Source organism: Pleurodeles waltl, chromosome 4_1 (genome assembly GCF_031143425.1).
Source record: "Pleurodeles waltl isolate 20211129_DDA chromosome 4_1, aPleWal1.hap1.20221129, whole genome shotgun sequence".
NCBI classification, from domain to species: Eukaryota; Metazoa; Chordata; class Amphibia; order Caudata; family Salamandridae; genus Pleurodeles; species Pleurodeles waltl.
The window spans coordinates 302,293,536-302,308,892 of record NC_090442.1 but is presented as its reverse complement, the minus strand read 5'-3'; the positions used below and the strand labels follow the sequence as shown (position 1 = coordinate 302,308,892).

The following is a 15,357-nucleotide window of genomic DNA, read 5'->3' as shown; positions in this document are numbered from 1 at the left end:
CATGCACTCATTCACTCACTAATTCTATAATCAGTGCACTCACCAACCATTCAACCACTGTGTCATACTCACATTTATCTAGCCACACACACAAACTCGCCAACCACTAGAGGACCACTTTCATTGGAAAAGGCAAGACCCATTGACCCACTTGTTTATTATTCGGTCAGTCCTCCCATAGCTAGGAGTGCGGACACTATTCAGGGTATGTGGATATGCGCATAGGTTTTTACAATAGCTAGCGTTCAGTGAAGAACCTCTCAGCATAAATGGCAAGTAATGCACTGAATTCCACAGCAGTCTGCCTTTATTTGTTTTGAGGTCGAGCGCAAAATTGCTTTTGCCTGTTTTAACGATGCCCACCCCATGCCCATCACTATCAATTGTTTATGGCTTGCCTTTCAAAAAGCCTCTATCATTGGTAAATGCTTTACGTTTGTCCCTCCTTGGGGCAGTTTTGTTACCTTCCACCGTGGCCATCGACCCTGTTGCATGGATAATTGCACTTTTGCCGATACGTTTGACTGCGAGCGAACTTCGTTTTCCCTTTGTATCTGTCCTTCACTCTCATGGCGACCATGGCGCTTTGAATCAGCTTGCTTACGTCAACTGTTTTACTTTTCATTTTCAATTTGTGGCAAGAAAAGTCCAGTTAGGAATTCAAAATGCTAATAGCTCTAACTCGAGAAAATGCAAGACCCTTTGCATTGCAAATGCTTGTTAAGTTTCTATTGCAATCGTATGCACTAAAATAAAGAAGAAAAAGTTTTTAAAAGGGCTGGTGCCTAACCGTGGCAGTAACCTGCTTGCAATAAAAAGTTTAAATTAAAAAAGAAAAGGAACAATTGCATAGAGTAGTACTGATGCTTCCTAGATTGCTGACGTCATGGAACAGATTTTTAGTTTTAATACAACTCACAGAAAAATATGATTCTTACTGACGCATAGTGAAAGGTTCTATTGGTTAGAATTAGTGAAACCTGAAGACATAGGTTAAAAACACAAGAAGAATGAAAAAATAAAAGCAATGAAAAGAAAAAATTGGCAAGGCTATATAATGGCCTAGAAGCCCTGGCCTGAAGTGCACTTCTTTACAGGTGGATGTACAAATATGAGCAGGCAAATGCTGTCACTACCAGAGGAAGACAGCCAGTGGCTAATGTGCATTGACCCATTGTGCACACTATTAGAGGCAGAAGCAAAATTTGAATATCTGTTGACGAGACTAATGGAAAAAAAAATTCCCCTCTATGTATCTAGTGTGTATTTTTAGTTATGACTTTGTGCTATTATACAAGCCTTGAAAAACTCCTAAAGCTGTCTCTAGGCCAAAAACACCAGGTAATTAAAACATAGAGGCTGGATAATTGTATTGATCCACTGACTTTGTGACATGGTAAAAGAGCACACCATGAGAAGTAGGCTACCTAGTATATGGAGCGGCATGAACTAGGTGTCCAGGTACCAAGCACGGACCAACAGCGGCAGGACTGTAAGGCCTATGACTGTGGTCTTGTTTACCTCTGCTTTCCTTGCTTTTGGACCTCGCAACCCAAATGACTTCGGAGGTTGCTGTGTCTCTGTTGGGCTAAGATCACTCGTACACAACCCTTCTGTTTCATGCTTGGTAGACTAGCGAATGTATGAATGATTTGGGGGAGAGAAGCACAGCACAAACCACTAAAACCGCCATTGTGTGAAAAAGGCTGCTTTATTGAAACAGGTGTACGTCACATAAAAACCCTGGGCCTTTTGCCTTACAAAATTAAAACCTCATTATACATATATGTTCACTTAAGTTAAACCGGCCCCACCCCTAAATGTGTTTTGCCCCCACAAAACATAAACCTGCAAGTCTCTACTTCTTCCTGGGCCGATTTTCTGGAATTGAGACCTTTATATCCCATAAAGTTTTACTGCACCTATTAACCTCTAACTAACTTAACTTCCTAATGACCCTTAAACTTCCTGCCTCGCTCACGTATGAGCCAGCCCACCTGTTCCCTTTCAGCCTGGCTCACCTCTGTCAACAACAGTAATCTTCTAAAAAAATGACCGCAACTTCTAGGCCAACCACTACCCAGAAAAAGCCCATAACTGAGCTTTTTCTGCCTTCCACCCTCGCTTGTTGAGGCGGAGAAACAGTTCTTTCCACTGCATTTCTCCCCTGCCATACCAATGCACACTGAAAAGCCTGCAGTCCAGTTCCAGGTTCACTTCAGGACACCACTGGCACTCTTGCCTCTCAGCCCATTTTATGAATGAGTGGCCCACAGTCCAAATAGGTAAACCCACGGCCTCCGGGCCAGGGACCGAACCTGAAACATAGAAAAGGCAAGTGAGAATATGGAAATGGCTCAGCAAACCCCCTCCCCTGCACTTACATACCACTGAAAACATTTGGAAGACCATCTGCCCAGCCCCATGATATTCTCCCAACTCCCAAAACCTCATGTCCGCTTCATTGGTCAAAACAAAATCCAAGTCAATGGCCTTCTCATCTGTCCCCTGCTCCCTGATTTCCTGGCCAAACCTTCCAACATCCTTCTCCCCAGCTCACTTCCTGAAGCTTCCCATGAAAGCGATGCCCACCAATTTCCCTGATATTGTGACCCTTGACAGCCCTTTCTCAATTTGTGACAAAATTAACAGTCCCAACAGGCCCCCAGCTGACTACTTTGTCCCCTTGCCCATGGCCCCCACAGCTCCTCAGGTGGGGCGCCCCCTGAAAAGGCTGATACACTTGGCAGCCCACTTGCAGTAAAGATTGTCTCCCCAAATTTGGATGGCCCCCATCATATGTTGTCATAAACTCTAACCGTTCTCAGCTGCGCCCTTTTTTCAGGCACACTGGATCCTCCAAACCATGGTCGACCGATACTTGACTCCTGCAAAATACTAGGCACATGCTGATTAGAACCACACCCCTGACTCTCCCCTTGCTGCCACCAACTATGCTCATCCAACTGCATGTCATCATCCACCAATTCACCTCCTCCAGACTCTCCTTATCGTAATCCAGGTTGTATCCTTCAACTCAAAAGGCCCCCAGCATATTGGTCATCTCACGCTGCACCCCATTGCTGTTGTATGTCATGTCTCACATATGCCCGTTGATCTGCATGTTGCGAGGGGGGCATACCATGCCCTCTCATCTGGCCTGCTGATGCAGGATGCTGCATCCCATGTTGCACTGTGCCAGGGGTTGCACCAAACCCTCTTGCCTGTTGCACTGCCAAGGCCACCCTAGATCTTCCTGTATAAGTGATTGTGTGGTCCAACAATGCCGTCCGGGTGGCCACACTGAACTCTGTCTTCACTTCTCTTCGAGGCACTGGAGCTGCACTGTGCTCTTCTGAGTCTGCTCTCCATCTGACTGATCGCACCTGCAGAAAGGAAGAGTAAAGGCCCAGTGTGCTGGTCCCTAGCGCTTGCAAAACCTACTGCGACCCCCCTCCTCTTGCAACCAGCGCAAACTATCGCGCTCTACACTCTGCTCCAATTGATATCCACACTCCTACACCTGTGCCTCCACTGCTCTAACTGAATGCTCTTTGTTCTTCGTGCCTGCCGTTGTTACCCTGGCCTTCTCCCTGATGCCCCGCCGAGACCTGGGGTAGACCCTCACAGGCTTTTTTACTTCTAAGTCCACACGTTGGCCTCTCCCCCCAAACTGCTAGTTCCTCCTCCTCCGACGCACCTGTACTGCCCACTTCTTCTCCCTCCCTCACTCCTCCTCTGGAGCCCCTAACTGCCACCTGTCTCGCACTCTCTCTGGTGCCCTCTCCAGCCACGGGCTTTCAGTGGACATCACCCTCCACAGTGTCCTTTTGCTGCCCATTCAGCTGCACTCCGTCACAAGAGGGTCAGTGCTGAGCCAGCTCCTCCTTCTGCACTTTTTGCGTCACCCCAGACCATGGCTTTGCTCACTCCCTTATTCGGGGCAATACGCATGCCTGTGTGTTGGGCTTCTCCCTTCCCTCCCACCTCATCAAGTCTGCTCTTAGCAGCGTCACATGCCACGTAGCCTGCCATCATGTATCTCTCCCCCACACTGAGGCTGCTTGCACATTCCGTGTGACTCCAGCAGCCTCCATGAATTGTGGGGCCTCCCGTCTGCACAGACCTTCTTTGCTGTGGCTGGCTGCACAGACTCGCCCTCTTGCCCGTGTCGTAGGGGCCTCTCTCCTCCCTCTCGTGCGGCCCAATTCGCTTACCATTACCTGTTGCATTCGAGGGACGAGATGCTGCGGTGAACGCGCCAGCACTGCAGCCGTGACCCCACCAAAAGCCCGGCGCATTTGGCTGCCTCTGAGCTCTGCACCGTTGGCCAGCAGGTTGAGCCGGCCTGCTTCCTGCAACAGCCTGATAGCTTCAGCAACTTTGTCAGCCATATTTACCACAATCTCGCATCTAGCCATAAACAACTCCTGCAAAAACTGCTCCTGACAATACTAATACAAAAAGCACGCCTATAAAATACCAGACACTGTGTCACCTAATGACAAAATGGTGGCTGGTAAATGAAATGGGCGGTTCTATGGGGGCCACAAAGTAGCCCAAAACCCGGTCGCAGTCGTGGGACTGCATCAAGCCCCCCCAGTCGTCCTGGGGGCAAACATCCCTCCAGTCGGCTGCCCCCAGAAAACCTTCTTGTGAGCGAGTGTTGAATTCCACAACACCATTGAGTTCTTGTTTTCAGAATACACTAAGTTGGTGGCTCAAAGAAATAGAGGGCACCTCACAGCTCCCAAACGAGGTAATTTAGAAATCAGACATGAGTGCATGCCAAGAAAAGGCATCTAGACGTACAGGCCGACAGGTTTAGCATTAAGAATCCGCAGAGCCAGGCTGTGCCAGTGCAGAGGGTATCTTCACCCGATAATTATCAGTACTGCACATAAATCATTTCTACAGACTCGGTTCTCTGCAGCCCTTGCTGATGAAATGTTTCTTTTCTTCTTTTAGGGCGAAGCATTCTGTAACCTTCGGGCCACACAGAAACGGAAAGGTAAGAAGGACCACTTTATTACGTGTTATTCGATGGGAATTTGTGTGCAGCAATTTGGTGTAGCAGGACATGAAACCAGGCAGTATGAGGATAATGGCTACTTACTAAGAGTTGTGTGAAAGTGTTTTCTGTCTTAAATCTTCTGGCCATGATGTGAACATATAACCTAAAGAGCATTCTAGTTTTATTACTGCCAGATTACCAAATATCGTTTTGTTGCGTGCACTTTACAAAATCAGTCATCCTTTTTTCCTATGTATTTGTATATATGTGTTTCTGGTTGACATGGTGGTCTTCATGAAGTCCATGTTTGTGTGTGCTGCATTATTTGTGGGCGCAGAGACGCTTCAGGGCGTTCTGGAACATGGCACCATTTATTAGCACTTCTAATCACGCCAATTATATAGGATTCTGGTGACACGGCAAAGACGTATGGTAATAAGCTCGGTAATAGTTCCAGTGCATTAAATCCACCTGACATGAATGCTGTATGACAGCTTTGTAAACAGGGGCATGCTTCTGTGCACAAACATCTTCCTGTGCTACCTCACTGTGATGTTTTCCCTTTTAACAAGACATTTGTAGATATGACTTGGGCGTGTCTGCTTGGTAGCATCTGCCCATCTTTAGCTAAGAGTGTGATGTCTTGGCCTGAGAGTTTTGTGTTAGAGCCTGTGACTCTTTCACTAAGTCTGGGGTCCGATGAACCTTTTCTTCTTAGTTCTGAGGGGTGAAGAGTAACAAATTTCAATTTCATCAAATAATTTCTTTATAACCCAAATGTCAAATAATAACATTCAGAGTCAATTCATAGGGTAAATGGGTTATTACAGACTCAGTCAATGTTACATAAATGACTCTCAAAACCATAGTATAAACATATATCACTAAAGGAGAATTAAAGCGTTGCACAATGTTTATCCTAGTTAGCATACACAAGACTAAAACTTAATTTGCAACGACACAAAAGATCAGGAAAAGTATATGATTCTTGGTCTCGAGAACCAAACTCTCCTGCTTAACTATTTAAACTAAACACTCACCATCCTAATACTAAAAATATATGAGAAAGGTCTGCAAATAGAAATTCAGTAGAATATTCTGTTCTGAGAGGTGTGATGAAGCCACATAAACGTATAATGTTTACACCTCAGAAGGGTCCGTTCAGCTCTATAGTTAGGAAAGGGTCTGAATCTTCACTAACTAAACCCTCCTTAAATCACAATTTCCTACGATGATGACATCAACTTCGAAGCTTCTTGAATGAAACCCTAATTAAAATTAATTGGAAGTTACAATTCTCAACCCCTGACGCGTCCTTTCTTGATACTCTTCAGTATCAGCAAATTTAAAAGAGTTATGACTGCCAAGTTTCCAGAACACTTCTCTCTTCGTCCTTATATAGTCGTCATTATATAGTCCGTCCCAGGCTTTCTTATCTTTCAAGCACAATGAGCTTCTTGTTGACTCAGTCTCCGCTCTTAACACCTGCATCTCAAAAGAAACATTTAAGAAAAAACAACTCCACAATGAAAGTTAAATGGAAAAAGAAAATTATGTGTAGGCCTTCACTCAAGCCAAGTTAATAAAACACAAATATATTTTCAGATTATATGAATTCTAAACACAACATATAAGAACACACAAAATAGTACTATTAAAACATTAATCTCAAAAAGATAATCATAAAATGTTGATTATATGCCATAAACAAAGATGGACTCCACCCACTTGCTTTGCAGTGCAGGAATTAAATGAATCGTATTCAGTGTTGAACACAAATAATGGCCACCGTCTTGTGACCACCAGAAAATGATCACCTCTTTACGTTCGTTTTCCCAGAGAAGTAGTGGTAAGGCCAAGGTACGCTGTTTCAGGATGTAGACTGGTGAGTGTGGCTGGGAGAATGTGTTGATGCATGGAATGTTGGTGTGTGTACTCTAGAGGGAGCCTTGCAGTTAAGGATAGTTAAAGGAATGAAGAAGCCCACACTCTGCTGTGGAGATGTAAGTTCATTACTGTTGCCTATGAGAGCGCCCCCTCGTCTGTCCTTGTGAAGACCTTTCCTCTAGCTACGACATACTGTATTTGGAAGCTGCTGATGCCGGAACAGGTATGCAGTATTAATGAATAACTGCTTTTGTATTGCTGGGCAACTTTTCTTTAGCGCCTGCCGCACATTCTAATGGTAAACTGTAGCAGTAAAACCACTGATGCTTTTTGTGATGAGTCATTAAATTGTTCCATGAACCAAATAGAAAAAAGTATATGTTTTCTCAGTCCCTAGCACATATCAGGGTGCTCCCTATCATATTATCTTGAGGAATATCTTTTACATATGTATTCCGTGTGTGAACTGGACGATGGAATTTCTAAGGATTCCATATTACTTATTCTCACTTTAGGAAAAGTGCTTTCTTCTCACTCCTATACATGGAGCAATCAGAGTTGCCACTGATTAATCATGCTAGGACTTTATACCTGAAGATAGAGAAAAGGCACGGAAAAGCAACGACTCCGTTTTCAAAAATGATGATAAATATTCCTGCTTTGAGTGTCTACAACCACATACAGTGATAAACAAGGAGTGTAATTTACCAGCGCAATTTCTTTTATCAAACATTTTGTTATTGTCAAACGAATAATACAATCTGTAATTGTAAAAGCACCTGTGATCAAAATAAATGTTTCTGAGCAGCTTATAATTTATCTACCTAATATGCTCTAAATTATTACCGGTTAGGCTGGGGAAGTGGTAATTTGATTGGTTAAAATTGGATGGGTTTCTCTAACCTAATGCTTCTTTGTTTTATGTATGAACCGCCAACATACTTGTTTGGGCAGCGTGCAGGGTACTAACCAGAGATCTTACTAAACAACAACTGTATCATTGACTACTAGGGCAGGGTGATTTGTATTCGCTAACATCTGCTGACCCAGGACAGTAGGACACAATAAGATGCCTGCAATCAGTGGAAATACACATCCTTGACTGGCAGCTCTAAGCACAGTTTCAGAGACGGCAGAGTCCAAAATAATCGATTTGGCAAATTTAAACAAAGTTGCCAGTTGACCGTATGGACAGTAGTTCTTGAAGATCTCACAACTCTGTTTTTGGACTGGTCATTCTATGTCCATGTCATACACCCACACAAATGTCTGAATGTTATTTTGTATTGAAATAAATAAATGTCAGGTATACAGTGAGTGGTATACCACCTTTTAATTCTCTGTCTTTAATGATATGTAGTTAAGAACCTTTCTACCAGGGATCAAATCCGGACTAGTAGCTTAATTTTACCTCGGTCGCAGGAGACCTGAGTTGTAATTCCTTCTATGACACTTCTCCCTACAAAGTATGATTTTGAACATCGTTTTTTCTCCTTGTACCTCAAACAGGAAATGTGTAAACAACATATGCGCAGTGGCTTCCAGTTCGGTGGAGGAGGCTCCTCTCTCTACTCCATCACCATCACATTCCGGTTTCTGTAACTGAGGTTCCCCGTGAGTCAATATACCCTACCGTGCCATGGAGCACATCATGCAGGGTATGCTCCTGCTCTTTAAATACAGGAGATGCAATCATATTTATATTCACAATATTTGTCCTATCCCACCAGCTTAGGAACACATCAAACAATGAAGTGAAATAAATCAGTCAGCTTGTAATTCAATATTTTAGGCCCCTCGGTTCAGACCTGACACTGTTTTGTGGTTGCAGTGCACTGTCATTCACTGCTACTGATTGGGTGGGTGTGACGCCATCTTCCCGTCCCGTGCAGCATGTGCTTCCATCAGACCATAAAGGAGGATTTAGTGTCGGAGAGAGCTGGCAACTGAGACCCGATATGTACTGCAGATATGACATTCCTATCTGGCATTTGCCACATTTTCCCTCCGCAATGAGGAGGAGGCACAGATGAATGAAATGCAGTTTCTCTGTGGGTGCGCCCGGTGGTTTTGTGACTGGTGGGGTGCAGCTGTCCGTCTTACTGGCTCCTCGTGAACTTGCTCGCACAGTGCTCTCCGTTTGTACAACGAGCACAAACCACAGTGCATCACAGTTGTTCACAATCGACACAGGGGGCTCAAGATAAGTGGCTTTCAAGGGCTTCACGTTTGTGGAGACTCTTAACATGCAGCGATGTGAAAAGGTTTAAGGCCCAACTTCTTGCTGAGCCATGATCTGTGCCAGATTACTTAGAGCCTTGTTTAGTGTGTGATCAGACTCGGGCCCGGCTATAAACCTGTTCCGTGCCTCGTTGAGTGGTGGTGGGATCGCTAGGGATCCAACAAGAGGTTTCCTAAGGATGAACTGTCTGGGTCTGTATTACCTGCCTGCATCATCACTATAAAGATGCCAAGACACACATTTCTCTGGTCTGGAACTGCCATTCAAGGCATGGTGGACCAGGCTGGAAAATGATAAATAAACTTGTGCTAAGTTAAAAAAAAAAAAAACACCCTGTGCCTCAGGGCCATTGTTTTTATTTTTATTTCAGGAAAACATTCAGATTTTAAGAGTTTGTATCTGAAATGCAACCAACAAATCCTTACTGGCTGCCATTAGCTGTGGCAAGCCTGTATTACAGTTTTGACACAAATGATTTCTCCACATCAGTAAATGCACTTTTGTGAAAATGAACCCCACCAAGTAAGGCAGGCTTCTCAAGACTGAGTGGGTGGAATTTAAAGACGTCTGTTACAATGGCAGGCTGTTAGGCTGCTTACTAATATTGAAACTGGCTTATGAATTATTTGCTTTATATATTATGATTTACTTTTGGAGTGTTTTAAACTGAAGTGTAACGCTGCTATGAAGATAAAGAATATTGTGTCAATATGTGGGCAAATTTTCAACTTCATAGTGGCGGGTAATGAATATATGGAAACAGCCTTTACCGCAACGACCAAACCATGTGACGCAGTTAAAGCGCAGCCGTTACATCGGACGCATCTTAATACGCATTCGTTTACCATGCATGCCATTATAACGACATGCCTTGGAGATCTGCCTACTGCTGCGCAGACTGGACTAGGAATAGTAAATTACACCACTCCAAAGTCCAGCACTTTCCCTAAGGCATGTTGTTGTGACGATCTGCGTGGTAAAGGAATGTGTGTTAAAGACACATTTGTTGTGAAGATTGCGGAATAACAGTATGTGTGGTAAAGGCATGCGTTCTTCCGACAGAGAACCTACGAAGATAACTATCCACCTTATACTATGAAAAGGGAACAAAGTCAACCCATTCCATACAGAATATTTTGAATGGGCTATATGTTTCCTTTTTGCAGAGCAGTTTGCCAAGTAGGTTCAATAAATATTTTAGTAATTTCAAGGTGTGCCTAGCCAGCAAGAGGCATCGGAGATTCAACACCTCACGATCGAAAGACTTGAGCAGCAAGGTTATCCCTCAGGGTAGATAGCTATGAACAGGGACAATAACACTCACAACCAAAGTATTTGTTTGCCAAAGAGCCAACTTCTGGTCCTTTTCTCAAAAATCAGATCAGAGATTAATCAAAAAAGAAAAGATTTATTTTCTTTACATGTGACCCTCACCCTCTCTAATAGTGGCATGCTTCATCATAGGGTCCACCCCAGCCCTTTAAAAGCCAGGGTGGGCTCTACCGACATTCCGGGAGCAGTTATATTTATCCTACTGGGGAGCTAACAATTAAAAATATCTCAATTTCACTAAGGTAACCGTTTATTATTAGTAAATTTGGGTACAAGTTAAAAGAAAATGGGGGGGTTCAATAGGATTTTATGGTCCTAAGACCCTCACCTAAGCCGTCAACATGTTTCAGCCCCTACAACTGGCCTACACGGTCCCAGGCTTTCATCAAGACGAATATCATGGGGTAGCCCCGGTGTTAACGTGAATTCATATCGAGTGAGCAACTAAACATGCAGTGCTAATCAAATGCATGCAGGGAGTATAATATTTACCTTAATTTAGCATGGACCACGATTGTAGCACCTGAAAAACGAAAAGAGGAGAAAACACAGCAAACCCACTGTAAGTCATATCTTGCAAAACATCAAACCATCTGATAGTTCTTGAGAGAATTCAAGGGATGTAGGAACTGAAACATGTCGACGGCTTAGGTGAGGGCATTCCATTCTATACTTCAAAGTTCAAAGATGGCCTCTGCATTCTAGACCACATTTGGTTTGATCTGGAACATAACTCTCACTATGTGGGAAACATCTTGGTTTAGGAAAGATACAACAAAATCTTCCCATTTTAGCTTCTGTCTTACAATTTTAGTCCACCACTAAAATAACCTCATTCTATATTAAATATGTGAAAAAACATACATGATATAAATGTTAAGAATCACTAAATACAGGAAACGGTACCTCCTGTTCATGGTCTTCTATCTTGATTAGCACCTTTGACCAAACCTAGTCTATTCTGACAACAGAACTGTGTTGATATACCTAACAAGACATTGGGCATCAATAAATTTGTTAATGTCATAAAAAAGCTGTCATTTAAAATGATGCAGTAACCTCCACATGAGTTGGGAAATAGCATCCAGTGACATCTGCTACCCCTGCAGCTTCCAAACACAGTATGTCATAGCTAAGCAATAACTGGCCCAGCGCAGCACGAACTATCACTGACCAAATGGATTTACATATATGGTGCAACTGCACCGGATTTGTAAAAAAAAAATGAGCGTGAGTGAGAGCGTTTCCGAAATACTCGTTTTGCACCAGAAAACGGATTTGTTCATGTTTGGTAATTCCCTCCACAATACAAGGAAGGGGGACCACTAATTGTGGGATGGCCGGCACAATGCATTGGATGACCATAATTATGTTTGGACTATGTCAGGGGTTTCTAACATATGCTGGGCATTTCCACAATAAAGCCAGTGATGACCACTATTTGCCAGAGATGGCTATCATTAAGAGTGAGATTGTCACAGTTAGTGAGATGCCACACTGAGTCAAGCATGGAATCTTATTATCAGTCAGGTTCCCACAGTATGGCAGAATGGTCAGCAGTGTACCATGCCAAGTGGAGCGATCTGTGTACCATGCCAGCAAGGCCCACTATTATCTCAGGGAACTGAGGAAAGGCCTGGCGTGCTCCGCTCTAGAGCTAGTTTCCTACACATTCAGAGGGCTCTCATTCATCTTTTTGCAGTTTCTAATTCTTCCACTTAAAAACTTGAAAGAAACAATAGACAAAACCAGAAAGCTGAATATTTCTGAGAATCAGAATTCATAAATTTAGGTCCCATATGTTTACCTTACAAATAATGAATTCTAATAATATGCCCCAAAAAATGAAATAGCCTGAAAGGGAGTTGTCCGCATGTATTTTCTCTTAATTCATTAAGATGAAACGTTCATCATTCTCTATGACAAAGCACCCGATCAACAGCATTATCCAAGAGAACAGCTAGTCTACTAAATTGAAAGAGCCACGTCCTAAAGGTTTAACACAACTGAAAGTGCATGCATGTGTTGACGGGGCGTTCCAAAACAAAAGCTATGTAAAGGGATGGATTGTGGCCATAATGCACACTAATTGTTGGGTAAGAGGTGCCAGAAAACAGGAAAACGTGTGGGTCGAAGAGTTGGAAATTATTAGCTATAAATACCGGGAACTGAGCATAATGTATTCTGTACACCAGGTTCATTTCCTTAATGGTTACCAACTTTTTAACTGCAACAAATGTGAATGGAATGTGATCTTTGAACCCAAGTTGTAACGGTAAACAAGGCGACTTTCTGGAACCTAAAGCTCATTAGCGTCTCATTTATGCCATTATGGATATAACCCATTTAGTGCGCAAAAATAGCCAAGACATTTCAATATGAAAAAGTTAAAAATAAATAAATTACCACCTAGGAGGTATGTGGAAAATTTGGGGGGAATCTAATTTGCTGGATACATAAACTAGTGTTTCTGTAAATGCACAAAAAAGTATAATGCTGTGATTCAGTGAGTTTAAACAAATAAAACAAATGATTCTTCCACATAACTTACAATAAAAATAATGCTGGGCAGTGGGTGGCAGGGTTCAGAGGGCACGGGAAGGAAGAGGTTATAAAGTGGTTTGGGGGTTATTGTCACGTTTTCTGTATCATGGGGTAATGACTTACACTCACAGGGACATCTCCCCCTTTGCAAGTACGTTGCCACGCCGTTTAAGGTTCCTGTGGCTTTTCAGTGGCTTGCGATCCCAGGAGCTGTCACGTGCCGTTGCGCTTCGAAGTTAGAAGATGGCGCCCGCTCGGTAGCCCCTCCTAACGGCAATTCGTCATGATTCTTAAAAGGAATTGAGTACGTTGCCAAATGCCAGTTCACAGTGGCACACCTTGTAATTTTGCTAATCACAGGGTTTGCTGACTACAAAATGGTTTAGTGCATGAGGTCCGTTGCTTCTAACAGGAATCTGAACTTGGCTGGCAAACCCTGTCTACAAACTCGTAACAAAAAAGCAGCGGCGAAGAAGGATGAACGTTACATGCATTAACCAGGGGAACGTAGGCTTCACCAAGAGTGGAAGGGTCCTTTTCAATACGCTGATATGTGACCAGGTTCTCACTGCAGAACCCTCAGCAGTGTACTTTAATGAGGATAGCAGTAACAGTGACAAATGGAAATCCAGTTCTCTTCTAGCCATAAGCTTTGCAAGCAGACATTCTAATAGCAGAGTGAAGCTGTAAAAAAGTTTGCTAGTGACATGTCGGTGACATTAAGATTTTGCCAGGATACATAATTGTATTTTATCAAATATTTGTAAGGTGAAGGGGACTAATTTTTAAGCACCACAATAGCAAAAAGACAAAAATGTCTTGCCATGGAGCAGGTCAAGCATCAGTGTAGGATTACTTTGTGCAGTTATGTGTGTCCTATTCCAGAATCAAACTGCTTTGCCTCCTGCAGTCTTGTGCTTGAACTTGATTTAGAATTTTGTCGCCTAATGGGATTCTGTGCGATTAGAAAGATTCAAAAATGAAGTGGGTTATAACTTTAATGAAGTTACTGGGTACTAAAGTGGGGCCACGGTGTGCACACATCCATAGTTTAGGTGTATCATTGTGAGGCACAGAACAGCAAGCTACCAACACAGAACAGATGCCCCTGGGCAGACTGAGCTGTGTACCTCAGGTAATACATAGTATCCCCTTTCTTAACATCTCACATCTCTGCTGCGCCCGCAGACAGAATTCACTGGGCAGACGCTTTGGTTCCATGGAGGCAGCGGCATGGACGTTTGGCCCCACATCAGCTCGCCTCAGAAAGTATCCTTGTACCTGGCATGGAGGGATGATTGCAGGCCTGCTTTTCCAGGATCGTGAGCGGCCTTTGGCCTGTTTGCGGCTGCTGCATCTTCAAGGGTTTCTCGCTGACCGCAGACTGCAGCGACGCACAGCTCGGGACACTGGGTGGAGAGTGAGAAGGAAGACCGCGAGTGGGATGGAGGATCAGTGATGCCAGATGGATCAATGGCAGAATGTCAAACATTCGGTTGCCCTTCTTGTGCCTGCCATACAACCACACAAGCGGATCTCCATTTGCATGACAAGGTTGCCGTGGTTTGCTTCTATCCATTTCTAAACAAGCTGCCCAGCATTCCAGTTTGTTGTCAGAACTTCCTGCCTAATTTGTATATAAGGTCTGAGAAGATTGCTTCGCACCACTTTCGAATCAACCCTATTTCACCACGTTCATCACCAAAATTAGATGCCTTTTACCCCTGAATTTTGCTAACTTTCTGTAGCAGTTTTCCTCTTTGGATGCTTTTGCCCAAAAGTCTCAATGAAGAACTCTTTCCCTACTCATTGTAGTTTTTGTGTCTTGCTTTCAAACCCCTCTAAAACTTTTCAACAATCAAGAACAAACAATGTTCTCACAAAGGTTTTTTCTGTCCTTTATGGATTTTCCTTTACAATGGGACCTCTTAGGGAGACATGTGACACATTGTACAAGTTTATCAAGTACAGGGTGGCCCCGTGGCTACTGGGAGGAGTTACCATTTCTTTGCGGAAACCAGAAGGGAACAAGACAGACCTTAACTGCATACAGTCTTTTCAGGATCTCTTGGTGTCAACCATCACACCTCGCATGTGTTCAATTAGTCCCTCTGTTACAAAGGCTATACTGAGAGAAGCTGCAAAGACAGAAGCCAGATCAGCAGTTCTCAGGCCCAAGAAGTAGAGATCAAAAATCATAGTTGTCTAAAATTCAATAAAACTTTGGGAAATGTTGTTGAGAGATGCAGGGATCCATTAGGGCAGAGGAGCGTGTCCCCCCACCCCACATGCAGCGGCAGCTGTAAAACCTTTACAAGGAACCAATAATAACATTTAT

At 43.5% G+C, this 15,357-nt stretch overlaps 1 protein-coding gene across 2 annotated transcripts in view; it reads left to right on the top strand.

The window, feature by feature from the left end:
• TSPAN9 (tetraspanin 9) overlaps nucleotides 1–15,357 on the top strand; it is a 796,698-nt gene that overhangs the window by 135,376 nt on the left and 645,965 nt on the right. For both annotated transcript variants that reach the window (XM_069228388.1, XM_069228389.1), the window contains exon 2: nucleotides 4,969–5,011. The gene's annotated coding sequence lies outside the window, so the exon portion shown is untranslated. The remainder of the gene's footprint in view (nucleotides 1–4,968; nucleotides 5,012–15,357) is intronic.